Source organism: Bombus impatiens, unplaced genomic scaffold, assembly GCF_000188095.3.
Source record: "Bombus impatiens unplaced genomic scaffold, BIMP_2.2 scf_0113, whole genome shotgun sequence".
Taxonomy (NCBI): Eukaryota; Metazoa; Arthropoda; class Insecta; order Hymenoptera; family Apidae; genus Bombus; species Bombus impatiens.
The window spans coordinates 542,380-569,949 of record NT_176532.1 but is presented as its reverse complement, the minus strand read 5'-3'; the positions used below and the strand labels follow the sequence as shown (position 1 = coordinate 569,949).

General features: G+C 40.7%; 1 protein-coding gene across 2 annotated transcripts in view; it reads right to left on the bottom strand.

The window, feature by feature from the left end:
* Window positions 1–27,570, bottom strand: part of LOC100745484 (protein-tyrosine sulfotransferase) — a 184,398-nt gene that overhangs the window by 109,561 nt on the left and 47,267 nt on the right. The window lies entirely within an intron of this gene.

Sequence of the window (27,570 nt, the reverse complement as noted above, 5' to 3'; positions counted from 1 at the left end):
ACCGTTGGTTTGCAGGTTAAAATAGAACCGCTAATTTATTACTTTCCGTAAAAGTTGCTGACAATAATTTTCAAATCGTTATGAACTATTGAGATGTGTATCATTTTATGTGCTAGACTACATTAGCCGCGTAGTAGTGACACACGTATGCGAATACGAGTGTATGGAAGTATGTGTGTACACAGCGTCTCGAGAAACAGACGAATGTAACTGTTCCATTGGCGGTGTGGTATGGAAGATGGCGAGACAAAGAAAACGCTGAGACGCGTGCAAATGTATATCGACGAAGATGCTGGAAATCGTTTATTAAATAAATTTAAAACTATTATAATATGAATTCTAAGCGTAACCTTAGTGTTGCTTTACTTTTATTTCGTCGATTAAGATCCACAATTCTCAAGATGAACGACTGGAAAAGTGAATTGCTCCAATCATTGAAAAACGTGCGTACGATTCGTAAACAATGATACAATATTCGTAAATCTTACGTAATATCAAGGAACCCTTACTCAACTCTTACGGTAGAAGAGAAATAACGTAATAGACGTATCGCTCGAATGATAACGTACAGTACAAAACGTCGCATACTATCTCGTATTTTCGTTTTTCTTCGGGAAAAATTCATTTCTCAGAAAATCTATGCAGCGTACTCAAAATAAGGACTAAATAAATTTCGCCAGATTCTCGAAGATCGCTATTTTCGTTCGGGGTTTCATACACCAGAGAGACAGAAGTTATGGTCGTGCGAGGAAAGCGCGGATTCCTCGGATCCTCCTCCGGTCGGAAACTTCCTCTCGACTTCTTACAACACGGATGAAACCAACAGGGGTTGGACTACTTTAAAAGCTGCCATCCCTAGGTACCCGACCGTCTGTCGGAAGAATACCAAATGTGCCATAGCAGCACGTGTCTCTCTATCTTCTGTGTTGCTACCCGAACTTCGGATCTCCTTTTAATTTCCTGCATGTACCCTACGATGGTTAGCCTCACCGGCAACATAGAATAATTTAATGACACGTATATTTCGAGTCGTTCGGGTATGAGATGCATGTTATGCATGCTATCCGGGATTTCGTGCTACTGAAAATCCTACGAGCAAGAGTTTCGCGACGCTGTGAAATTATGAAACATAGTGTGATGACGCGATAAAGCAAAGGAAATGACGTTTTCACGACTTTGTGGAACGCGAGAATCGTATCTTGTGAATACTCGGTGAATCTTGTTCGGGATAATATATCGCTTGTTTGTTAATAACGAAGAGTAATTTGGCATTTCGTGTGCTTGTTTACAGCGTGCGTGTTAAATTTATATCGACGTATATTTTTACAATATAGCCAATTACGAAAAAAATTGCATGCGATACGGATTCGACAATGTTCCTTGTACAATACATTGTATTTAATAGGATCGTTGTGCGTGTTTGGATTTGAGTAGACACGTTTTTTGGCAATATTCGTGTAATGTCGACTTGGAAGGAGAACTGCGATCTACTTGACGACTATAAAAATAAATTTCTATAAATTGAATAACATCGATGATTATGATGTCGAAATAGGAATTATTCTTTCAATTCAAAGATATGTAAATGTACCGAATATTTGAAGAAAATATGTCAATTAATCGAAAAGCGATTAGAATCTATAGAATTGTATAAGAATTTAAAAAAATAAATTGTCCATTAAAAAATGAATTCGAGTACGAAAAAATGCGAGAGCTTCTGTAAGGCAAAAGTAATATGCAAAGTTTCGGAATGGAGAGACACGTCTCGCGAGAGATACGTGAATTATTTGTTAGCATAAATGTAACACAGATAATGATGATTTTATCAACGATGAATTATATGGACATATTAACACAAGAATTAGCAAACTCATGAAAACATGTATTTTAAACATCTTGTTTTGCAATTACTAAATTCACGGCAATTTTCCTGTTAATAATCTCTGCTAGCCGTTTCATGGAATTACGTAGCAAGAATTTATCGAATACGCGATATAAATTCGGTTAAACGCTTCTCGTTAAACGACATATCGTTTTAGTGGAACGTTTCCAAGAAGATTAACAAGGTCCGGTAAATCGTTCGCAGAGAAAGGACCGGAACTTAATTTAATGTATATTTGGAAACAGAGGAATAGTAGACACTAGCGGGTAGTTTCTTTTAAACTTAGAACCAGGCAGGATTACTAGAATCCATGATCCTTTTTGCCGAGACCCTCTTACAAAGTTCCTTGCCATTTCGTTAACCTTTACGCCGAGAGACTTTCTTCCTCGTTTATCGCATGTCTAGTGGTCTTTAGCAATAGTCGTTTAATACCATGAGAGGAAATATAAAATAAATGGGATACCAAATAAAATAAAAGATCATACTTACCAATAAGATAAATACGTAATATACAGGGTGGTTGGTAACTGGTGGTACAAGCGGAAAGGGGGTGATTCTACGCGAAAAAATAAGTCGAAAATATAGAATAAAAATCTTTCGTTTGAGGCTTTGTTTTCGAGAAAATCGACTTTGAATTTTCGCTCGGTACGCGTGCGGATCGTTGTCTCGATGGAAAAATGAAAAAAAAAATTTTTTATTCTATATTTTCGACTTCTTTTTTCGCGTAGAATCATCCCCTTTTCGCTTGTACCACCAGTTACCAACCACCCTGTATAAAATGATCATAAAATGGAACAAGGATAAGTCGCGTCTTTTAATTCGAACAATGTTTTCGTTTTTATAAATATGAATTTATTTAAATACCTGCAGTCTGACAATGATACGCGACCAAGTTCGATGCACCGTATCCACAAGAGTCACAAAAGTGACGACGAAATTCTGAATTTCATCTGCGAAATTAACGTAACAGTGATGTGCAGGTGGTCAAGCCACGAAGCTAACTTTAAATTAATTGTGATTTTACGGGCTCGTGAGGATCCAGTGATTTACTCGAGAGGCCTGCAGTAACATTCCGCGTATGTATTTCCCAAATTTAGCAAAGGGATTAATTTAAGACACGTGAAATTCAGAATGAAACCTTTGTTCCTGAACGTAACGAGATATTCCCAGCTTGAAAACGACCAATTTGTATTATTGCAGCATTTTCTCAAACTCCAAACTCCGTACAAATCCCTTTTAGTACTGTTACGTTTTACCCTCGCGAGAGTAACTCGATGTTTTTGTTAACAGTACTCTGTTGTACAGTGTACTCTAATCCGTACTCTTTCTCCGTGTGCTTTCTGTCTAAAGAGAAATCATTTCATAGGGTGTGTCTCCTACCACGCGAACGATATTTTAAGAAATTGATTCGACACGAATAGATCATTTTTATAAATCTGTTATATCATGTTGAAATTGCCTTGAAATTTAAACGATACAGCGACTAAAGATTTATTTGAGAAAGAAGAAACACTTATATCGAAAAGAAGCGAGAGATTCCTCGAAACTGAAACAAATCTCGATCGCATCAACGCTCTAAGAAAAAGCTACGAACACGTGCACGATCAAGCTTCAGTTTCACAAAACACATCCGTTTTCCACTTCCAAATTCGCCATTAATCAATTGACCAGCGTTCGCCAAATAATTTGCAACGACCAAACCGCTCTAAATTCGAGGATTTTCACGCTGCGCGACGAAAATGTGCTCCGTCTCCGTCCTGTTGCACGATAAAGTTTCGCCGTGATAACGCTGCAAGATAGATGAAACGACAATCAGTCGAAGAGAATTGGAAGCGCCGCGACGAAGCTTCTCGCGTCTCGCGGAGCCGCGTGGAAAGCAGCGACTGGAAACGGTCACGGTCAAAGAATAAGCAGCAAACCCGTCACTCGAAAACTGGTCTTTGAACCGTGTTCTCTCCCTTAATGGTCGTACAATCGCGTTCATTTAATCGCCACCATGAAAGCTGCACGGGGTTTCCCACGCGCCCGATTTATTTCTCGCTTGTCATACGTTTTGGAAATGTTCGCGGTAGATCGAACGAGTAAAATAAATCGTCGGTTAATGGACAGAAATCGAGTGGAATTCGATGTTTCGATATTTTCGAGATCGAGTTCTCGTGCAACAGTTTCTATGAAAATATTTCAATACCTTTTGTGCGTTTGATAATCTTGGTGAATTTTTCACCGAGTTTTCTTGCCACGCGTGTTTGCACTTTCGCGAAGGGTGCCTAGAGGATTCTCAAGGAAAAGACGACGGAAAAAGTTAGACGATAGTGGAGGACTCGATGTGGAAAGTTTTTCTCGTTAAAACGAAGATTAATTCGACGAATGTCACGGAACGTTTCGTTGAAACGGTTGAAATTAATGGTAATCCGTATGTCGGATGTACGTGTTTGATTAATCGAAAGAAATCACAGCAACCGGAGAGCCAGGTGGCAAGAAAACTTGTCCGGTGATTTATCGTTTTGTCCGAGGAAAAGGAAACGAACGCCGGTATCAGAATTTTCTTTCGTTTCAATGTGAAACAAGCAGGCGCATAGACATCCTGCTTCACAATGCATCGCGCTCGCAGCATTGTTTAAAATGATATACCGCTTTTTGTCTCCAAACATGGCGCAGGTAAAACCTGATGAAAAGTAATTGGCACTCTTCCCTATCTAAGTTTGCCGCAACTATAATTAGAGTTATTCTGGGAAATATGTGCGACTAAGTTTCCTTCTACGGGCAACGAGTTGCTTCGTAATGGTTAAACTAGTTTTGCATCAAGTTCTATTCGCAGTCGACGCGAACTTCGCTTCGATGAGAATCCTGCCAAATCGTGTTTTCGATCTTATTCGTCTGAGTTTTGCAACATTTTGACGATTCTTTATCATAACACACAGGTAACAATTAACAGACAAATTCGATATTTCAAAATCACCGAAGAAATCCATTTTCTTCGTTCACCAGGTACCACGAGTTCTGTATCTTAATAATTGCGTTTATTTAACGTCGAACAAATTTCTTCTTCTTTGACGATAATTCGCGCTAGAGACTCTTTTAATATTTCAACATCACGACATAGTTGAAATACGAAGTGCCGAAAAGGAGCAAATCCACCGTAACGTCTCGTCGTAACAAGAAAACTTGTAGCAGCTTCCTCTACGAGCAGCTGAAATTTATTGAAACTTAAATGAGTGTCTTACGATCTCTACGGCTTCCATGATCTTCCATAAATCAGAATAATTGTAAAGGTTGACCATTCTTCTGCTCGTTTAAGAAAGAACGTAACTTGAAGAAGCAACTTGGACATAGAGTGCACTTAGAGCAAAGAACCGCGGTACGATGCGTAGTTCAATTGGCGGTGGTTCAACGCGACAGAAAGAGCTCTCTCGGGGAAACCTAAAACTGCTACTTTACAGGGGCAATGAGATGGTTGTTCGTGAGTCGTGTAGCAGACGTCGAAGCATTCCCGGAGTATTTCTCCCGCCTGGCTCTTTCTTTGTTCCCCGAGAAAGATATTCTTCGTGTGTTTTTACGGTATCCCAAGAATCGAAAGCATTATACGCAACGCTATAGGGAAGGCATAAGGTGTCGTAAACCACCTAGTACCATCGTCGAGGGAAATGCAGGTGAAGAAAGAAAGAAAGAAAGAGAGAGAGAGAAAGAGAGAGAGAGCTTCTATCGACGAGATAGTCTAAAAAAGGCTGAGATGCTCTTCAAATTCGAACAGATTGGCTCGATGTGTAACTTTAAAGAACGGTATGGATATATTTCATCCATTCAGGAACAAAATGTTCTTGAGTTATGAGATTATGTCTTTTTTTATCGATTATTGACGTAAGAAATAGATTTCTTCCGGTGGTTTCGTAAAAGAAGATAATACGCTGAAATGGAAGAGCAGTTTCACTGGAAACGATAGTTGGTTCACTGTTTCATAGATACTTTCTAGATTTACACGGAAGTATTTTTGGAAATATCGAATGATCTCTGGAAAAAGGAAAACTTCCGAACAGATAGACTAACGCAAAAGAAAAATGACAGAATGAAGTTACCTCGCGCCTGTCGACCAAACAAGATGAATTCCACTCGAGTCTTAAACTTTTCACGGAAATTCGTCAAGTATTAAGAGATGAAAGACGACCGCGACCGACTTTTACAGGAAACTAGCAATGCCATAACTCTTGTACGGTACTTTCGAAGTATATGTATACTTCCAACCGAGTCGTAACTATTTCGCTAAAGAAATTCGAACCAAGGAAACGGAAATACCCTGCACATAGAAGGTATTCAAATTTAGGCTACAGGAATAAGGTGAAGAGAGCTTGACCCGGATCTCTAATTCCATTAGACTTCGCGTCGGTTGCTTCTTTTTTTATTCTTTCTTTCTTTTTCTTTATTTAACATTCAGCATGGCTGTTTATAGAAATTATTTGCAAAGCACTCGACACGAATCAAACGTTCGAACAATATCCGCATTTCTCTGTGAAAAGAACAATCGCGATTGTAAGCAACTGAAGTAACGACAAATACGATATGTCGTTCAGTGTATTCGAAAGGAGAATAAAGAAAGAGAAATATTAATACTGCGAATTACCACGCTGATCTCTCGTGAATAAAAAAGAACGAGGAAAGAAAGCTCGTCGAGTATCGGACTGAATTTCAGCCGGCTCTTTTTGCCAAGAATTTTCAGCCAAAATCTCTTTCTCTTCATTTGCACCTTCATCCCGTATAGTGATATGTGGCGGAATGTGGCGGCGTAGAGGCCGTGGAAAGTGAAAATTACGAGGCTCGGAAGCTGGAGCTGGCGCGAACGGCCTTTTGTCTCTCGACGCTGAAAATCGGCGTAATGAGAGCGTAATCGCACCGCCGTGTATGTAACTGCAGCCTGTCCAGCCACTTTTGAAATACGAACGTCGCGGTTAACCAGCCACATATTGGGAAGCTGATGAAACCCGCAGCGCACGGTTCGATGTTCGATTCGAGCGATCGGCTCGATGACAACAGTTTTTGGTGATTAAATTGACCGTCAAGCGGTCTCCGTGGTTTGGGAATCGTTGATGGACCTCGATTGATGTTCTGTAAAATAATATGAACGGTGCAAACGTTGAGGTTTTTAAAGGTAGATATATGCAAGCGTGTGATAACGAATGCAGAAAATCAGATTTATCGTATTTATTTGAAACTGTGGATTAACTGCGGTTTTCTCTGATATTCGATTCTGATATTAGATAAGAGAAGATCAATTTTCAAATAAAATTCTGCGTCGATTATACCAACTCTTTTCGCTATCCTGATGATTTATAAAACCAATTTCGTACGCATCTTGCATTACAGGTGAGTAGTAGCGGCGTTAAATACAGACACAAGTTCCATTTGGAGAGTCGTTCTACAAGAAGCTATAACTCGAGCAGAATCTCGCTGTCTTCGAAACAGAAGATCGAGGATTTCGCACGAAAGCAGAAGGACGCGGTTGGTCGTTTAACGCTTGGCGTAACTCTGTCGTTATAAATACCATCGATCATGGAGCGGCTGGAGCCGTCGCGACGCGCCTACGATTACAACGCATCCAGGAAACAGGTGAAACAGGGGAATACGCGGTAGTGCATAAAATCCGACTAGTATCACAGGGTACGGCAGGTGATGGATCCTCCGTCAAATGTCAAACGTTGTCGTTCAGTGTGCACGGGACCGAGTCGAAATATCGACAGACCTTGCGCGGCCCTATTACCCTTTCTCCGTCGATAGTTAACCTCGAGTAGCCTTTGTGTGTGTATCTCGAACGCGACGTCGAGGTCGATGACTGGTTTTCCGACGTGAAATTCGATATGAACGTCAGCTCGAAATATTATACAATTAGAGGATGAAGGGAAAACATTGAAAGCATTGGATAATGCGATATTGATTTTTCCCTTATTTTATTCCCTTATTTTCCGCGGAATATCGTTCAAATTTTGGCAACGATTAATTGTATTACATTTTACGCGTCAAATTTTATAAATGCGATTCGAACGTTTCGAATATACACGGTGTCCCAGTGCTTGACAGTGACACGAAAATGTAAAAAATGTGAAAAAGTACAAACGTATCAGGCGTCGTATCGAAACGAGAAAGCTAGGGCTTCGTTACTTTCTTCCTATCATCTTTGTTTTTCTTCGTTCCATATAAATATTTAGCCATCGTTCTGTAACAGCTTATACAATATAACTTTACTTAGAAGATAACAAAATGCGGAGTGCAAACTGTTTCATTCTATCTTGAAGATCGAATAAAATCCTGGATAGGGTTTGATAAGTCTTGATTCGAATTTCATACAGCGATTTGGTGGTTAAGTTTAACACTAGAACTACCACACCAGTCAAAATGACTGGTTCTACAATTTTATAAAAGTGTCAACCCCCGTTTAGGGACTATAGCCCCAGATGGATTAATAATACCAAAAAATCTATTATGTAACATGGAATTTCTTCTGTAGGAAAATCATAAATCAATAAATATAAAATGTTGGAATACAACGATATTAATCGCATACAGATGAGGTGATTGATCGAACGGATTCTTTCCTTCGTTGCCCAGCGATATCCCCACTAGCGTGCGTTCGTTAGATGTACCGCTGCGGCTAGCACGTGCATGTTCTTTCGAGAATTCGGCGGAAGAAGCGTAAGGATATGGTTGGAATATTCTCGATGGGCACGTCGAGAAGCTACTAGAAGTTTCTGTGGCATATGTGACGCCACACAGACATCCACACAGGTCATACTCATTACTGCATAGAGAGTGGGGTTCTAAACCTTTTCAAGGGCCATGGGTCACTAAGCCAGTCAGTCCGTGAATAACTAGCCAACTGTCTATATTCCAGAACACACACTTATAATTCCTGTAATAATTGTTTAATAAATATCACATTATATTATTTCAACACAAACATTGTGTCTTCCACGGATTATTAATCTTAATTCCAAGATTAAATTCTAACATAAAAATATTTTATTATTACATATATTTTTAAAGACCAGTCATTTTGATTGATTTTGGTAGAAATAGCTTCGTGTTAACAATCGGTGAATCAATAAATTTCTAGAAACGAAGTGTGTCCAGAGTTTCTGGAGTATTCCACGGGAAATATAATTTCTCAGAAATTTTCTTTCAGCCCTGAAACTTCGTTATTTCCATTATTCCTTACTTCCTCTCTACTTTCAAGCAATCCTTTATCAAGGCGTTGTCGCAGGATCGACAAGCGTTAGCTGGGTTCTAAGCGAGCAAAGGAAGATTTTTAGTGGAAGAAACGTACATCATGGGATCAGGCACGATAAATCACGATCGGGAAACGAATGGAACGGAACGTGCCGGTACACGAAACCCGAATTTCATCCACAGGTCGCGCGACCGCCTCTCTTCCAAGTCTGTCGTTCGCTTGCATTCGACTACCTTGAAATATCGACAAACAGGAGTCATTGTTCCAGCGTCGATGGTTCAGCGAGACAGGGATAGTTCGGCCGCATAATTCTCGACTTTCAGCGATGCCGCGGCACAATACGCCTCTGACACTCTCTGTCTAAATAAGCAGACATAACTTTTCCTAAAATAATCCCGGCCAGAATAATTTACAATCCCGTATACATGTAGTAGACAAAGGATGAACTTTCAAAATTTCCATTAACTGTTTATGACAACATCGTCCAATTAAAAAACTTGGTAAATGTAGTTTTTCAAATTTTAATTGCTTCTAATTCGATGACCAAGAGCTATAGCACTAGGTTGTCCGAAAAGTTACTTTCGTTTTATGAGGAAATAATAGACGCACAACGTTTTTTTGTTTTATATTATTTTGTCGAATCACGTACGATCCATTTTGTTCTGTTGAGATAAACATCGCGACATTTCACACACTTGGTTTCACGTTTGTACGAAGGTGTCTTGTTATAAAAAAAACACGTTTGGGGGGAAAAAGACATTTTCCGGACAACCTAATAGCTGCAATTATCAAGATTATAGAAAAATATAGTATTACACAATTATTAACGTATTAAAGAAACTTTGGTATCTTGCGATCTCGTTTACGGAATTCACAGTAGGTATGTCCGATTATATAATTAAATTTCTCTGATCTGAGTTGCAGTGCTTTACACGTGGTAATTAGTATTTATACGAAACCGTGGAGCAGGAGCGAAAGAAGCTGCATTTTATGCATGGAAGCGCACTGTGACCGGATCGACGTGAATGAAAACGAAGAACAACGACGGTTCGCAGGTAATATTCTCGCTAAAGAAAAGAAAAGGAAGAGGAAAAAGAAACGGGATCCAGGTGCATCGACTCGCTTTTCTTCCGTTGCCTTTTATCGGCGTAACGCGCGTCGCCTCTCGCCGCCCGAGTAAAATTAATAATTTCCTGGTGGCTGAAATAAAATTCGCTGAAATAAAATCCGCTAGACACTCGAAACGATCCATTAACTGATATTTTTGCGCGGTCGCATTCAGCCGCTAAAAAGCCTTCATTACGACCGATTGAGCCTCGAACAGAACTCGACGCGATGAAACAGCTTTTTTCGCTTTTTTTTTTTGTTTTTTTTTCTTTTTTTTTTTTTTAAATCAGGCATTTCGTTCAGCAAACAATCGGACGTTTTCCATTTATTTGGCGTGTAACGACGAACGAATGACTCTCATTAAATTATTTCTCAACTTTTGTATGGAACTAGCCAGTCGTGCGAGATCGAACGATGAAATTTTCATGGCCCACGACCGATCGAATGACAAGTAGACGACAAAATAAACTGACCTAGCTCGACTAACGCCAATATGTCAAACACTCGATACTCTAACACAATGTTTGTCTAATTCCAAGCTTTCCAAAGTTCCACGTCATATCGTATCTCGACAGGATGTAACAGCCTCACTTTGTAACATCTCACTATCTATATACAGAATGTCTCAGCAGTCATGGTACGATCGCTAGAAGTGAGAGATTACATTGTATGAAAAAACAGGTGGAAAATGTAGAATAAAGCTTTCGTTTTTGTAAAACAAGGTTTTCGTTTCGGTAGAATAAAGTTTACCCGTTCGTGTGCTTCATTTCAATGTAACAGACTTCATAATTTCGAGCATGCGAGAACGAGGTTCGGTCCTCGTAAACGCCAGGATGCCGAACAAAGGCCAAACTCATTGTATTCTCCGATACACAATGTCGGTAGCACGTTAAAGATCCTGGCTCCTCGATATTCAGCCAGAACTAATTTTCAGCCGCTTTGCAACGCTGATTGGATTTCGCATTCTCGATTAGCCACGGCTCGCGCGACAGGATTAAACGATGACCCGCGAAATTCAACGAGTGAAATCTTCGTAAATAATACAGAGAGAAAAGCAGGGGCAAAGAGAGAGGGAGAGAGAGAGAGAGAGAGAGTTGTTGATAAAAACGAAGCCAAATGGGTCGTAATGAGTCGTCGAACGAGCTGGATATCGTTTCATCGACGAATCGGTCTGTTCCCTCAAAATTAATTCGACCATTAACAGAAGAGCGTTGGCAATACTCGTTGTAATTGGGAAATTTTCTGCGTTTCGATTGTGTGAAGAATTGTACGAAGCGTATTTGTATAAAAAATTGTAGAAAATGGCGACGTTGCGAAATTGTCGATGAACGAATTAATTCCCTCGAAATTATCTCGAACACTTATAGAAGAAGATACCAATCTTCTTTATTTTTTCTATCTTAAGAATTAAATGTCTGCCTTAAGAAGAAAATGCTCTATTTCCACGGCCAGAAGAATTGCGTAAAGTGTACTCGCGTAAAATGTTATAGAAAGTAGCGATATATCGTAATTGTCAATAATGAGATTGTAAATGATGTTAACGGAATGACGGAATAATGTAAATTGCGTAAATTGGATTCTTGTTCTCTTGCTTGCTTTCTATGTTACAATAGTCGATAGTCGACTTGGAAAATTTATATTTCCTCTTTGCCACGTTGTAAGAGAGAAAGTATTAGTTATAGGTGCTACGAATAGGTGACGCGTTCGACAGCTATTGGAAAGATGAATTAAAAGAAGGTTTCCAAGAGGCGAGTTCGTAACTGCTGTGAATTATTACCCAGAACGTATGTGTTAACGTGCGATGATGCGATTGCATGGCGAGCTAACGGGAAGTTAAAGAGACGTGAAAGAACGCAGTTAAAGAATGGGCTGGTCGAAGCCAACCGAAGCGACACTACCGAACCGAGCCACGTTAAACAAGATTAATTGGCTACACGTGTTATAGTTGTTCAAGAATTCTTATTGTTAGGTTCTTCGTTTACAAACACCAATAAATACATTAATACATTTTAATTCTTTTAATTGTTTCACAACTATTAATTAATTAACAGCGATTAATTTTTCATTGCTAATTTTAACGTTACGTACCGTCAGCTAAATTAATACGCTTTCAACGGTAAGATATAAACAGTATTTTTCTAACTTTAATAACTTCAGTCGCAGTGTACTTTATTTCAAATGAATTATTCCAATTATTAAAAGTTTCAACAGAAAGGACTTTCATGAAACAATGACAATGAAACAATTCATACAATAATATATAGAATTTATTACCATCTCGAAAAGCGAGTCAATTACGTGCACGCATATTTTTCAGAACAGAAGTTGCATTATCGAGGAGTGGTTGATGTTCCGTTTACGGGTCATCTGTTATCGATCCACTTTCCGTCTGTTATTACCGTCATCGTGCGTGAAAATTAACACTTGTGTTTCCTATTAATACGAGTACTACATATTATTTAACGACTTGGATCAGCGCGTTGCGTAATTCCAACAATCTAATACCGATTCTTCGTTATCCGATTTCAACCACAACGAACTTTCGTGATTTTCGCGTGGATCCAGTTTTCGCGCACAACATACACCATAGCCACTTTCCTCTCAGTTGACGTTAATTCATTCGATGTACACCGTGTAACCAAGTTATCGTGTTTATCGATAAGCTTATCGGATATAAGCTCTATCGATGCGGCAACTGAAAGGGTTGTACGAGTATCGAGCTGTTGGGTCGTGGTTGTGTTAGGCGACCGTTGACATATGAAACTTTAACAAGTATCGAAATCACTATGGTTACATTATGTTAGCTAAATAGCTGAGCGTAAAATTTGCAAATTTTTGGTTCCAAAGCGATGATACTGATTTAGAACACAGGATATTAAGAATATCTGAGCGTAATGTAGCAAATTATTCTGACCAGGTTTTTCAATTAATATTTCTAGGTTTCTGGCATAACTTTTTCCGATTAATCAAATCACTCGCCATAGAATTGATTCATGGCGTTCCGTCACTGTGATCTATGTTAAAATCAAATAACTAAGCAGCCGATCGTTACCAACTTGGAAATTTGAGTTTTAGAAACAACACCGAGACAGAAAATTTGGTTTGAAAAATATTCGAGGGTGATGTATAAATTATTGCAACGAGATTACCACCCTAATTTTCCTCCTCCGATTAATCAAATCAGAGACAATGCAATCTATTCCCGTCATGCTGTCTCGCTGCAATTTATATACTTCCAATTAACCTTCCGTCATCCCTCAAAATTAGTCGAGTTAAATGCAACAGTGATTACTGTATAGAAACTACATTCGTGGAAGTTCGTTCGCAACAAGAAATTCCAGCGAGAGCCATGATTATGGTTAACGTTGTTAATTAGCCGGTCTATTGGCCGTGTAAAGGATGCGCTTGAGTTTGTAGCGTTCAGTTTACTGTCCTGACACTGGCTGACACTTTAAGAGGCCGAGTAGTCTCCTGTAAGCGTTCTAACGTCTCGACGTTACCGTTTAATCGTCCGGAATAATTACAGAACGAACAAATCGAACGAACAAGAGTCTATTTATCATGCATACGCGGAGTAAACCATTCGACAAGATAAAAAGTATGACGCAGACAAGATAAGGATATTACAGACCAAACTTGTAACGTTTCATAAAATCTAGGTGACAAGAAAGAAATTTCAAGCGAATCCTTGGAATTTTCCCTTTCGTAATTGCAACGTTAAAAACGCTGAATTTGATAATGCAAAATGACGACAAAAAAAAAAGAGGAAAGAAAAAAAAGAATTATCGCAACGTTAGTTCTCAATGAGTAAAGAACAAATTACTATAATTTTGCGCAACTTGGAAATTTAAGAAGAAGTAGGGAGTTGGTCGTGAGATTTCTGAGAGGAAATTGTGATTTTTGAGAACGCGGGAGCATCAACCGCATCTCGATGGATGTGCTCGATAATTACCAATTAACGTCCATAATAGATCGGTGCAGCGATGTACTTTCGTGACAGTGCGCGTGTCAGTCGGATATAGAGCAGGCTGTATTACCGTGGATCGTCTCGAACGGGGGTGATCGACCTTTGTCGATGCATTGTTCGCGCGTTCGACTAAATAGCGAGTACGCGTGCATTGGAAAATTGGCAAAAGCCACTGCTTTCAAGGAATGAGATCGAGTTAGAGCGGTTAGAGAGGATCGTTACATAGAAGGTGCACCGTGAACTTTTCCGCGTTGTCGAGAACTTTCCGAAAAGTTTATGCTACTACGGTGGATGTCAACGATCTCTTTTACCTTACAATCTTACGTTCAACGCAAATATAGACAAATTATTGTGTATTTAAGCAAACAACCAGTAATTGTAGACAAACAAACGGAGATTGTAAATAAATCAGAGAGAGAAAGGGGAAGTAAACAAACAAATGGAGAATATAAACAAACGAACGAAGCGTAGTCAACAATACGTATTAATCTCTACGATCTACGATTTACGTTCGAGAATTTTGGCCGAAAACGTAAACAAGCTATTATACAGGGTGGTTGGTAACTGGTGGTACAAGCGGAAAGGGGGTGATTCTACGCGAAAAAAGAAGTCGAAAATATAGAATAAAAATTTTTCGTTCGAGGCTTTGTTTTCGAGAAAATCGATTTTGAATTTTCGCTCGGTACGCGTTTATCACTTCTCGTTATAACGGATCTCACTGTAGATCGTTGTCTCGTTGGAAAAATTAAAAAAAAATGTTTATTCTATATTTTCGACTTCTTTTTTCGCGTACAATCACCCTCTTTCCGCTTGTACCACCAGTTACCAACCACCCTGTATATTATATTTGGCCCGATCATCATACTACGGGCTATGCCCATAATATTTACGTTTGGTCCGATCACCGTACTACGGGCTATGGCCGTAGTTGTAGGTCAAGAGGTTAATTGTATCGCACATTGTACAATATCGCACCGGTAGTTTTGCCTAGTAGGTTTTCCTTGAATCATGTTCGTGACAATTTACTATCGCTGAAGCATCCATGTAACTTGCGAATGGGCCTTGTCTGTGACGTCGAAAAAGATCGCAGTAATGAGGCGTTTCGTCTAAGTGCGAGACAAGGCCAAACTGGCAGCTCGTTGAGTAACGTTTATGTTTCAATGGAGATTCAACGGAGCAATGGGTTACCATAAACGTATTATCTCGTTTAACTGGCAGAGAATTGACGTTGCATACGTTTATGCATGCACGATGTACAGGTCCGTGGTTGTCTACGTTATGACGTCTTGTAAGTACTTCGTAAACACGTGAGATCTACGATCGAAGTTCATTTCGTGCGCGCAAGTTCGACAATACACGCGAGATACCTTGCACACGGGCTCGAAGCCTCTTCCACTCGGACAATGAGCAATTTACGCTGATCTGGGAAATTACCATTTAAGCTTCGTTCCTCGAGCTTGTCTGGTTAGCCTTCGATTTTCATCGATGGGGTAGATTTCGTGCTCCAGAGAGCCGATGAAATTTCCCTCAATCAACGAATCACACCTACATAAATACGAGTTCCTAACTGCGTACGTAGTCTTGGAACGCGCGCCTGTCTAAATTTTGAAGATTATTTTGCAAGTGAAAATTTGAAAAGATTTTCGATAAATTTAGATTAGGTCCTCGTTTAATAATAATATTGACAAGCTACGTAACTCAACTACGAAATTATAATTATAACGTGAAATCGATATGTATATATACCGTGTGTATTATAGCAAAATTAGATCGTACTATATTTGGAAAATCCTATCGCAGATCTATTTGGTCAAAGCGTGTGTTTAGAATTAACAAGCGTCGTGTGATTTATGAGCAAGATCGTATACCTGCAAGAACTTGATAGAATCAATCAAATCTCTTGCACCTATCTATTATCTATCGAAACTTTGTGAATCTCGATAAGCTGATGGGATTTACCAAGCTGAAACGATAACAGAGAACAGCAACGGACGACAGTGAGATAATTATATCAATCGTGCGGTTAACTAGAATCCTGAGGCAAGCGTCGAGTTCCCTTTGATAAGAAGTATCGCGTGGGATGCAATTTCGGACGAGGTCGAGGAATTCGTCAGCGCTTGATTCTCGTGTTACACTCGCGAGAAATTGCGCTGTGCTTTGAAACGAATCCCCGCTGAGATCTTGTGGATTTTCCTCTTTACCGTGCAATCATAACCACGGAAACACAAGTCATCGTGAGACGTATAACGTTTTTACTGTTGTCAAGGTTTCCGTTAGTTTGTTAAGGTTTGTTGGAGAATTCGATATATTTTGCTAACGAAGCCGCAATCGCGCGTAACACATTCTAGAAGAAAGCAATCGTAGTTATATTCTTCTGTACGAAGCAGCATCAGTGAAAGTCTGCGCGTCATCGTAATGCAAGTAGAAAGACGAAAGATCTCTAATCTACGAACCGTCTCTCTTAAATAGTTGCGAATTAAATTACTTAGGCATCGATCTTATCTGTGAATTCTTTCTCTTTAATCTGTTTTAAGTCAGAGCGTTATCGTAAAATCGATCTTCAGAATCAGAATTGTTCTCGTTCTATATTGAAGAAAAGAATGGCTAATGCACCTGTATCATTAGCTGTTTTGTGCAGGTATTGAATAGCATACTTGATGTGGGATCGGTGGATTAACGATATCAGACGCGTTTACGAGAAATTTAACGACAAAGAACGTACGTAATACGCGCGTGAATACAAAACATTCGAGAAACGATACAAAGTCTCAATTTAAAAGTCTTAATACGTCTACTATTTTTAATAAAATCCATTCATAAAAATATGAATTTGCATAAAATTCTATCGCCTTCGAAAAGATTAAGCGATCGAAAGTTGAAACTCATTGCCACGAAGAAATAACTACACGAGAAGCGGCACTATCGACGTTCGTTGCAACGAAAGTAGCGATTTGTCGATTTCTTCAACTACATTCGTAAAAATACGTTCATAAAGTCCGCTATCTAGTCATCATCATCGACCGAATCAAATCTCACACTTGAGCTAATTACCACGAAGAAGCAATTGTATAAAAAGCAATATCAATCTGCGCAGCAATTAAAATCGCATTTTAGAATCAAACTTTGCGATCAGCGCGTACTCGATGCACAACAGCGAGCTTTCAGCTCGTTTCATAACCAGCGAGAAATCGAAAGAGCACAGAGACCGCGGAGCAACGGCATTGTAGGATCGTGCAAGACCCGGGGAAAGGTGTAATCAACGCGAGGTGTGCAAGTGCATAAATCATTCCGCATCGGGGGACGCATTCTCGAGCGCATCAGTCAACTCGACTTCCCGGTCGGGTTCATTGTAAGACAGGTGGAATGCGGATGATCCGCTGCACGCCTCTAAACGCACGCTGCGGGCATCGTATTCTCTTGTCGCGTGCACGGTAATTCCGTTGCTCGATTAATCCGTAGATCGTCTCGCGATGTCGCGCATACGAAACCCGCGTACGCGTTTTCCCACGGAAGAAGATGAAACTGCGAGAACACAGGTGGCCACGTGGACGAGTTGCAAAATCACCGCTGGAGAATTCAAAACGGCCGAGTGTTGGTCGTGGAAACTAAGATACGGAGGAGAACGAAGGAGATAAGGGGAGCTCGGTGTCTTAACCTATTCGCGGCTTTGTGACTGCGTAAGCTTGGATTTCATGCTGGATGCTCCGAGTTGCTCGCCAGGCTGATTAAGGTTAATAGAGGTACGTGTACCAGGGGATCTAGCAAGGATTGGATGCCACTGGATTCTCGGTTATCGTCATGCGTGCGTTACTTCCAGTATAGCTTCTTGATAGATAGACATCTTGTATTTTGAACGATATAACGTCTTATCGAGGTGCATTTAAGGGCTGGTTTCTTAGAAACGTTCGTTTGCAAATGGATTTGTTTAAAGAGGAAGATAGAGAAATGAATGGTTACCAACGTGTGCATGTTCTGTACAATATGTACATATATGTATTATACAGACTGGTAACTAATTGCTTTGAAATTGTTGATTTGTTTGAACGTTTACGATATAGCGACAGGTAGCTACTTAAGACTATCATAACGTAGGAAGCGAATACGACCGATGTTTTGCAAAGATTATCGTCGCTCTAGTAAGCTACAAATATTTTCAGATATTTACTAAATAGAGTTTATTTCCTAAATTACTACGCCGTTTGAGATAACCAGTCACTGTCGCTCGTCAAAATTCGCCAACTATCAAAGTAATTGACGAACCGCGCGAAGAATGTACCGTTAACTTAAAAAATCCTAAGCAAGCGAACCAGTAAGGGAAAAGGCGCGTCAAAGTCAGCGAAGAAAGAAGTCGATCGGCGTTTTCTAATTTTCCTCGTAGCGAGTATCGGAGAAAGAAGGCCGTTAAACGTTGCGTACGTAATTATTATGCGCGAAACGTTGCATCCTCGCGTGCACCGTCTCGTTTTCCACCTACGAGTCCGTGGACTCTCGCCGGAATTCGGGTCAGCCGTTAGATACGTCCGAGTCGTATGCAGCGTTTCCCAACCTCGACTTTTCCCACGAAAAACTACGCTAATGACAGCCCTCGGTCCTCCTACGTTGCGACGCGCTCCTCGTACGCGACACCGTGAACATACCAGGCGGTTTCCGATAGCCAGCGTCCGCTCTTTTCCGTTTGCCAGGTTGATCGATCGTAGCAGATCAGATAACGACGCAGGTTCTTGGATAATTGTCAGTGCTAATTGCAGCTCGTTCACCTTCGTTCACTTCGGTGACTGGCGACTACCGTATGAAAATCGAATCTGCCTGTCACCGCTCCAAAACGCGCGCTGCTCGTTTTTAGCAGGCGGTCCCCGATACGAATACGAAATGAAATAGAGTTTCTTCCTGGAAATTCCTGTTCGCGCACGACATCAGAACAGGAAGAATTATCCGATTCTCTGTTCCATGCTTTTCGAGATCGTTCGAAATTGTTGAGATAAAATTGTTTATTTTTCGTTATCGATAAGTTTCAATGATTTTGATCTTGGTTTCTGGTGGTTTATCGAAATTATAGAAAAATAGAGCTGCCTCATTACTAACGAATTGTCATGGAAACTGAAACAGATTAGTTTACGATCAATCGATTTAAGCAAAGATTTCTAGTTACGGTGGGCACCACCGCATTGGATCTCCCAGCAGTTGGCATCAACCGAGTCTCAATACGAGAGTAAGGCTGAGAAGAGATAACGCGCGTATATACGGTGTAAGTATGACAGGTAGAACATTTCGGTGATCCTCGTTTTTCTGTCGCGTTCACAAGATTCGCCTCGTCGAGGATCGCGTATCGTTTAATAACAAAGCATCGCTAAAATTCCTTAAAGATTTTCATCGTTCTAGCGATAAATAACCGAAATATTTCGCGTAATTGATGCTAGAGATCTTACGCAGGGAACCTCTCTCCGCATAGTTAACACATTCTATTTGATCTCTTTCCTTCTTTCACGTAACGCACTTATTCGAAAGCAGCCGACAATTCTCTTTCCAAAATTCTTTCCACCCGACTAGAAATTTGCAAAATTTCAAAATTCGCGCTCGATCGCCGCGAATCGCAAATTGTAAAAGCAAAGCATGCTTGACAGAGTCCGTACACTAGTTTCACCTTGAGTCACGGCATCTCTGCAATCGAATTACCAGCAGAATATTTTCCGCGCTGCTGGAAAACGAGGGCAGAAAAGGTTGGCACGCGATGGTCTCGCATTGGCGCGCGCGATGTCCAACCTAAAGGACGATAATTCAGGATATCGGTCGATTCGTTAGGATCGGTTTGCCCGACGTAATCACAATTTACGGGAACGCGGCGACGAAAACGCTAGGACGATAACGAGCGACGCGTGTATCGGTGCGATTATATTAAGCGAGTGAATCTGTTTCGGCGATCGCACAAACGCGTTGCGCGATTATGAACGCGCTTTCGTTCGAGATCGACGATCGTTCTCGCGGAAATGGGCCGCTACAGTTGGAAAATTGGCCGATGAAATTACGATTCGACGTTTACCACGACGCCAAGGGGGAGGGGATTGATATGGTATCGAAACTTTCGCGTGGCAAATTTTTCAATTTTTCAATTTGAATACGCGAACGATACGCGGACTGTAGTTGTTGAAATTTTCAATTACGCGGTTTTACCCGCAACGATGATTTATTTGCTGGGGTTGTTAGCTTTTTTGCGGGTTTATCGTTCATGAATCGCTTATTCGAATTTGTTTTTACGAATAAACAGAGGATTTTTTGTAAGTTTTTTTTACGTACGGACAGTTCTTCGCTAGTGGCACTAATCGAATATAAATATGCAAACAGCTGTTTGGTTTAACGGATCACCGGCGTAAGTAAATCAAAGAGCCACGGTGGCGAAACAACGTTAACCACACTGTGGGCTACCGGTTATCGAGAAAAATCCGCGGAACATAAAACACGACTGAATCGCGGCCTCTCCGCAATTCGAAGTTGCTTTCGCGATAACGATGTGGCAATTAAAATTCGTTAATTGAATGTCGTCTGACCGCCGAATGTTTTGAATTTAATTGCGTTTCGTAACGATGTCTTCAACACCCGTTAGCGCCGCCGTCTCGCAAACACACGATACGTTTTAATTTTGTTCAATTTGTGCACTCGTGCGTTTGTTTTCTCGACCGACAGTCGAGATTATCCGTGTCTTTTTACAAACTTCCAAAATTTATCCCATTACATCCAAAATTTATCCATATATATTCAAAATTCTAATTAAATTTAAATTAACTTCCACGCGTTCACCGCGCGTGACGTGGATCCCAGTTCGCACAAACTAATCAATTCCACCTTTTATTGGTCTCTCGGTTTCGTTACCTAACTACATTCGACAAAATATAAATAGCTTAGTATGAAATTTATCTCTTAACATACGAAAATGTAGATAATGAAACTGATGTTGCGCGTTGAAAGACTCGTATTTCAGTGATAGCAAAAAGTCAGCATTCAGGAAAAATGATGAAAGATCGGCTGGTGAAAATGGGCCGTGCGAGTTCCGCGAATCGGCACGCTTCCTCAATTAAAAGAATCTGCGCACCTTAAATGGCGAGCATCGGATTTAATTAAGTGTCTCGCAAAGTGTCCGCGGCTCCTTGTAAGTTGCATCGACGTTTAATTAGTGTCGTCCACCGGAGATGCTTCTTGCTACTCTACGAATCAACTGAAAAAGCGTTCCATGGAATCGAGGAAATTTTCATGCGCAGTAGAATTATTTCGTATTACGCGGCAACAATTTAATAAGCTTATTACCGATCATATTATGCGCGTATATACATAGGTGGACGCGTGTACACTATATACACATGGGTTACAACGCACTGTTTATCCCCGGATCCGGATGCACCTGCCGCAAACTGCATGCCTGTGCGAATATCACGTAATACGGGGTTACGCAAACGTAATCACCGGCGATATATATCGTGCTGACTCGACATTTGTAAAGATTATACTAGAAAATTCTTGTATACTCGGATATATTCAACGATCGTTGCTCTTGAGATAAATAAATGTAGAAGAACACAGCGCGAACGAAAGCAGCTGAGCGGTTCGAGATTCAAATATGCAATGTTCGTTCTACGAGTCTGGCTACTCGAACCACGCAACGTATTCTACTTACGACCATAGATTGCTTCTATACGCGAGGATCGTCTTTATACTTAATCATCCTTGGAATATCTCGATAGATAAATTGTTCGACGTTTCTCTCCTCTTTATCAAGATTGATTCATTAAAAGCATAGAGGTAATAGAGTAGATTAGACTCGGAGAACGCCGATTCCAACTACGATATCGAGACATATCCCCTATGGTTTCGAGCTCACGTGAGCTATTAGCGGAGAAATTATACTCGTGCTTAATCCATGGCAAAGTAGCCTGAACAAGATCTTGCGAGACAATCTCGAGAAAGACGTAGCTCGAATCGAGAGTGGGCAAATATTTTGTTCGTTAAATATCGTGTTTTAAGACGTGTTTTAGCCGTGTTACTCCATAGATGTTGCAGAAGATAGAAGAGCGAGCCACTGAGTCTTTCGATATTGATTGAATTTACGGTCTATTGTCCTGTTGTTTAGCTGTCTTTATATTTTCGAATGATCGTAGAAAATAGAGCGTCGAATTCGGCATAGATTTGCAAAGACGTTTGCAAACTGTTGCAAGCGCGTGACTTTTCCTTAGAGAATCGTGCGTAACACAGCAAGATAACTCTATAAAAAGATCTCATGTGTACACTGTACACGCCCGACTCGCACAAACGAAATCTCATCAAACAATCTCGAGAACCAGGCTTCCTCGTTCCACATTCAGGAAACGTCCCGTCCACTAAACACCCATTGCGAATTTCGCCCGCACTGCTCGTAAATAGAGAGAGAGAGAGAGAGAAACGTAGACGAAGAGGAGTTTTCGAGTCATTAACGCTCGAATTCGCGCCTACGTCTTCACCAGCGTTGAAATTCGGTTAAACCGCTGACAGTTCCTGCACAACGATGTGTCGTTCATTCGAATGCTGGTGCGAACGGCCCACGCGGTTTCTGGTCGGGATGCGTGCACACACACGGGGGACAGTTCGATGAAAAGAGCCTGGTGTGCACACACGTCCCGTAAAATCTTGTTACCGGGGGCTAAAGGGACTCCTTTTCGCGACATGCGAGCAGAGAGACCCGGTCAAAAGCAATTTCGCCTAAACCAAGCCGAGGCTCACGGCCACGCGCACGCTTCTCCCTTTCCATTTCACCGCCTGATTTTCATCACCCTCGCTCTGTCTCTCGAGCCACCCTCTTCCGCCACGTCTGACCATCGAGCCACGTCGTATCCTCTGCAAGTCGAAATAACGTCGCTTCGTCGAGAGAACCGAATGCAACGATGCGACGCCAACCGATAAGGATATTGAATTCCATGTCCGCGTAATGATCGCAATAACAGGGAACAGCACCGAGTTAGATAAGCAGCGCTGTTAAACGATCGAGGAAATTGAGGTTGAATCCTTGGATCTACCGCCGCGTTTGAGGTAACGCGTGCACTAGGAGAACCCGACCGAGGATTCCAAGTCGAGATGTCGTAATTTGCTTTGACACGAATGGATCTTGCGTTAGAGTGGTGGAAAGTTTCTAGCGAATAGTTTAGGATATCTGATCCGTTTCTTTTTTCCTTTTTTTTTCTTTTGTGGGAATTTTTTATTCGTTAACGATGTAACTACCAAAATGCAGGAGTAGAATAAAATAATCCCTAAATATACAGTTCAGTACGATACTACAACTCGACAACGTAAAATAACTTTCACTCTCAATTCGATTCAATGTTTACCGCGTAAATGCATCTTGAATACTCGTACAATTTACATTTGCACGTTCTCTTTTCCTCTATTTTACAATCTCTTCCACTCGCTTCAGACAAATTACGCAAACATCTGTACGACATATTTCTTCGCATTTTTGTCAAATTGCATTCAATTTTATACCGATTAAATACTCGAAACTCATTGTCGGCCACTCTATCGTCAGTTATTCTAAATATTCTACGAGATTACGTTCACATATCGTCAATTCTAGCGATAGAGATATAAAGTGATATCTAATATTTCCTGGAAAAATACGTCAGCATAACGTGAAAAAGAAATTGGATCATTCGTCGAGCAAACGACAATCGATACTCCAGCATGTTAGAATTACACAAACAAAATAAATTGTGTAATTATACGCGTTCACGTCCAGCCACATGCAGTCCTTTCTCACTTCTGTCTCGTTAGCGTGTAATTAGTGGTACTAATTCACGCTGCTTCGGACATTAACGAACATATTTGATTCTGGTCAGCGTGTTAATGCGCCGGTACTATTTTCATTAGCGTGTCTGAAGCACGTGTGTGAGCCTTTATACATTTTTAATCCGATACCTGTGTCCGCGTCGCACTTCGTTCGCGAATCATTACGACATACGAGCAAGATCCGCGTGATGTAAATTTCCTGCCGATCCACGCAACGCGGATATCCCACTGTATGCTAATACATATTTACCAGTTTCTTTGGCATTCTCCGCTGCGGTCTGTAAAAGGTAATGAGTTTCGTAGTAAAATCTCGTAAAACAACGAGTCAGAATTCTTTATGCAAAATAGCGAAGCATTCCATATAACGTAAACGAATGGAAATGACGAATACGTATGAATAATTAATCTGGAACGAATTAGACCAACGGAAAGAACGTCGGACGAATATTGTCATTTTTACGAAACACTTTTTATTCGCGACAAAACGACTGATTGTTGCAGAAGTCTGTAAGAATCTACTTCGAGCAACAGCTTGTTAACAGAGACAAGTTTCTTTCAAGAAATTATTACCAAGTTACTTTGTAAGTAGCAAAACAACAGGCGACACTGAATGCGCTGTTTAATGATATAATACCTTTGTAAAGATACAAACTATCGTTAGGAACTCTTTGAGCCAACAATTTGCAACTTCTTACATACGAATCGAAGTTATTACGGAACAATTGGAAGTGAAAGTAAAAGCCAGGCAACGCGAGTACAACGCAAATTAATTCTGGAAATCGATGTAAGTAGCGATTAAACGATGTAGATACTCGAAACTGTAACGAATCCTCTATCCGGACTGGTCGACTGAATTTTCCACGATAAATTCCGCTAGACTGTAACAACGAACGGTAGCTCTTTAACGATATCTCCATTCACTCGACGACTCGACACGATCAATATCCGTTAAACACTCGGCATTAATCCAGGTGCTCGAAACTGGCAATTGTATCCCGAAATTGCGTTACACTCGCTACCATCGGGAGGGAGGGGAGAGAGAGCGAGAGAGAGAGAAAGAGAGACACGCACACAAATAATTTTGCTCGCCAGAGATTCATCGATTATACGATATTCGCTGAACAAAGTTTCTCTTTGTACGTTCATTTACGCGTGCGAAATCGTTCGCGTGCAAAAGGCGTCAAAATGTCCAACGATCGTTTCATTCGAAAGCGAGTACGCGAGAAACGGTTTAATCGCGATCTCACGGCGTTTGAACTCAAACCGGAAGTGGAGGCTTTCAGCGATAAAACGCTCTTTCTATTCTATCTTCCTCTTCCTTCGCTCTTTGGCAAGAGAGCCGCCACTCGAAAAGGTTTAAGAAGCAATTAACCGTGATAACGCGTAATTAACGCCTGTGGTGCGTGCACATGCGAACACGGCCATTAATTAAGATGTATACCGGGTCGACGCTAATGAAACGACGAAGGCAGCTCCCTTAACGATCAGCCCTGTTAGCGCGCGGTTAGAACCGTCAAATGAATCAAAGAGCTCTTCTCTGATTTATTTCGCTATTTTTACTTTATTCTCCGCCGTTCGCACTATCTACCATGTCGAGATACTTTCGTCGTGATAACGACGAGAATGGGAATAATTTTTCTCGTAATAATCGGACGATCGCAGATATCAAAACGATGAAAAATATCGATGTACGAAAATACTGATAGTTTTTGGCTTGTTTCTCTCAAGCTATAAACAATTTTATTTTACGCTAGAAATATATCGACGTACGAATGCATCGGGTGTTACTAATTATTCCAATCATATTTATGTTATCTTTCTAGTCCTCGAGTGTACGAATACACGTCGATTAAAATAGGTCAGCTATTATTCAGGACTAATGAAAAAAGATTGTTATTTTTTATCCGACTACTTTTATGTCGTGGTATTACACGAACGGTATTTTCTATACTATCGTGAAATCGAAGCTCAAACGTTCTAGCAGACTCGTAATAAAAATGCAAAAGGTAAGCAAGCAATCGGGCCGGAGATTTAACGAAATCGTCAATCACGAGGGAACCCGTCGATCGGCGAGTGCTGTCGCTCGAATGGCTCTCGATTACCTAACCCAGACCAGCCATGTGCTGGCCGTCACCCGTACGAGAGGCGCGAAACGCTTTCCGGTGATCGACAGCCGCTTCAATTTCAGGCAACGCGTTAAAATTCGCGTTAGCTTCGCTTATCAGTCACGCCAGTTTTGTAGACGCGCCGAGATGCCGCGAACATCAAACGACTGGCCGAATTTCGCCGCTTCTCCTTAGCTTCTACCCCGTGCACGGTTCGTGATGATTTGTCTTTGACGAATCACCGTTTGCGAGCTTGTGACGCGTCTCTCTGTGCGACCTCTTTCGAGCCTCGTACGTGCAACCCTTTGGCAATGGGGAAGCGAGGCCAACCTCAAAAGAGGTACTTCAGCTCTCGCTTTTCTGTTGCAGAGTTCCTACAACTCGTTTCAGGCCAGCTGTCACACTACTTTCCTTTTGCCTCTCGTTTGTTCGCCTTTTCCCTGTGTTTCCTTCATTCCGCGTTAATCTGCGTCTTTCGTAATTTCGATATTTTTAAGTGCAAGTCTTTGTTCGTGCGTCATAACGAAGAAGCTTATTTTTTGTAAGCAATAAATCACGTAGATTCTTAGATCGATTAAAAATATTCCAATATAAAAATCCATCGAAAAATAACTGTCAGTGGCGATAATAAAAAGACCGTGTCGATGAAAAATCTCTGTTAGAGAAAAATTCTCGCGATTTATTCGATATCTTTATTCCAATTTATATTTTTATTCGGGTTTATCCGTGGAGCAGAACGAAGAGAAATACGGTTCGAGTTTCTGAAGCGGAGTGACGGCGGTTGCCGGACCAAAGTGCCAGTTTATTGCGAACAACCAAGCCCCAGGAGTGTTTGCCAGCCGGGAGAGGATCCCTTTCCAAGTAATGCGTTTCTAGCAACTGTACCGACCTAAGTACTACTCGGAATCGAGTTCTTCAGTTCGATTAAAGTAACACAATTGGATCGCTTAGAACGGCTTAGGAAACTTGCTCCCCGCTTAGGGAACGTTTCAATACCATCGCGGTCTCGAATTAACGACCGGATTAAAGAGTTTAAATACTATCGACTACTTTCTTTTATCATTCTAAGTTGATAATTTTCTATTCTGTTTCTCGTTTTCATCGGTTCTAGTTCTACGATAAGTAAATTAATTTAATATTAAGTTGTAACATTGTATTAAAGCGTCGTGCTTTATGAGATCTCAGGAAAGATATATTTACGTGTAACACGCGAAGCTGGAAAAATTAAAATCACAAAAGAGATAATTTACGTTTAAAAATATTTGCGAAAAAGAAATGTTTAGGAAATTTAAACAATCGAATGGGACATGTCACAGGTACGTGGCAGCCTAATTTTTCGCCGAATTTTTTGCTTTTCTTCTATTCTACTTTCATGATAAATAAGTGAATACCCCATCCCCAATATTTCTGTTTTTGCACGAAAAACAAAATGGTTGGACCAGAACGACGGGGTCAACATACCGGTGTAACAATGTTTAAGATTTTTTTTGTTGCT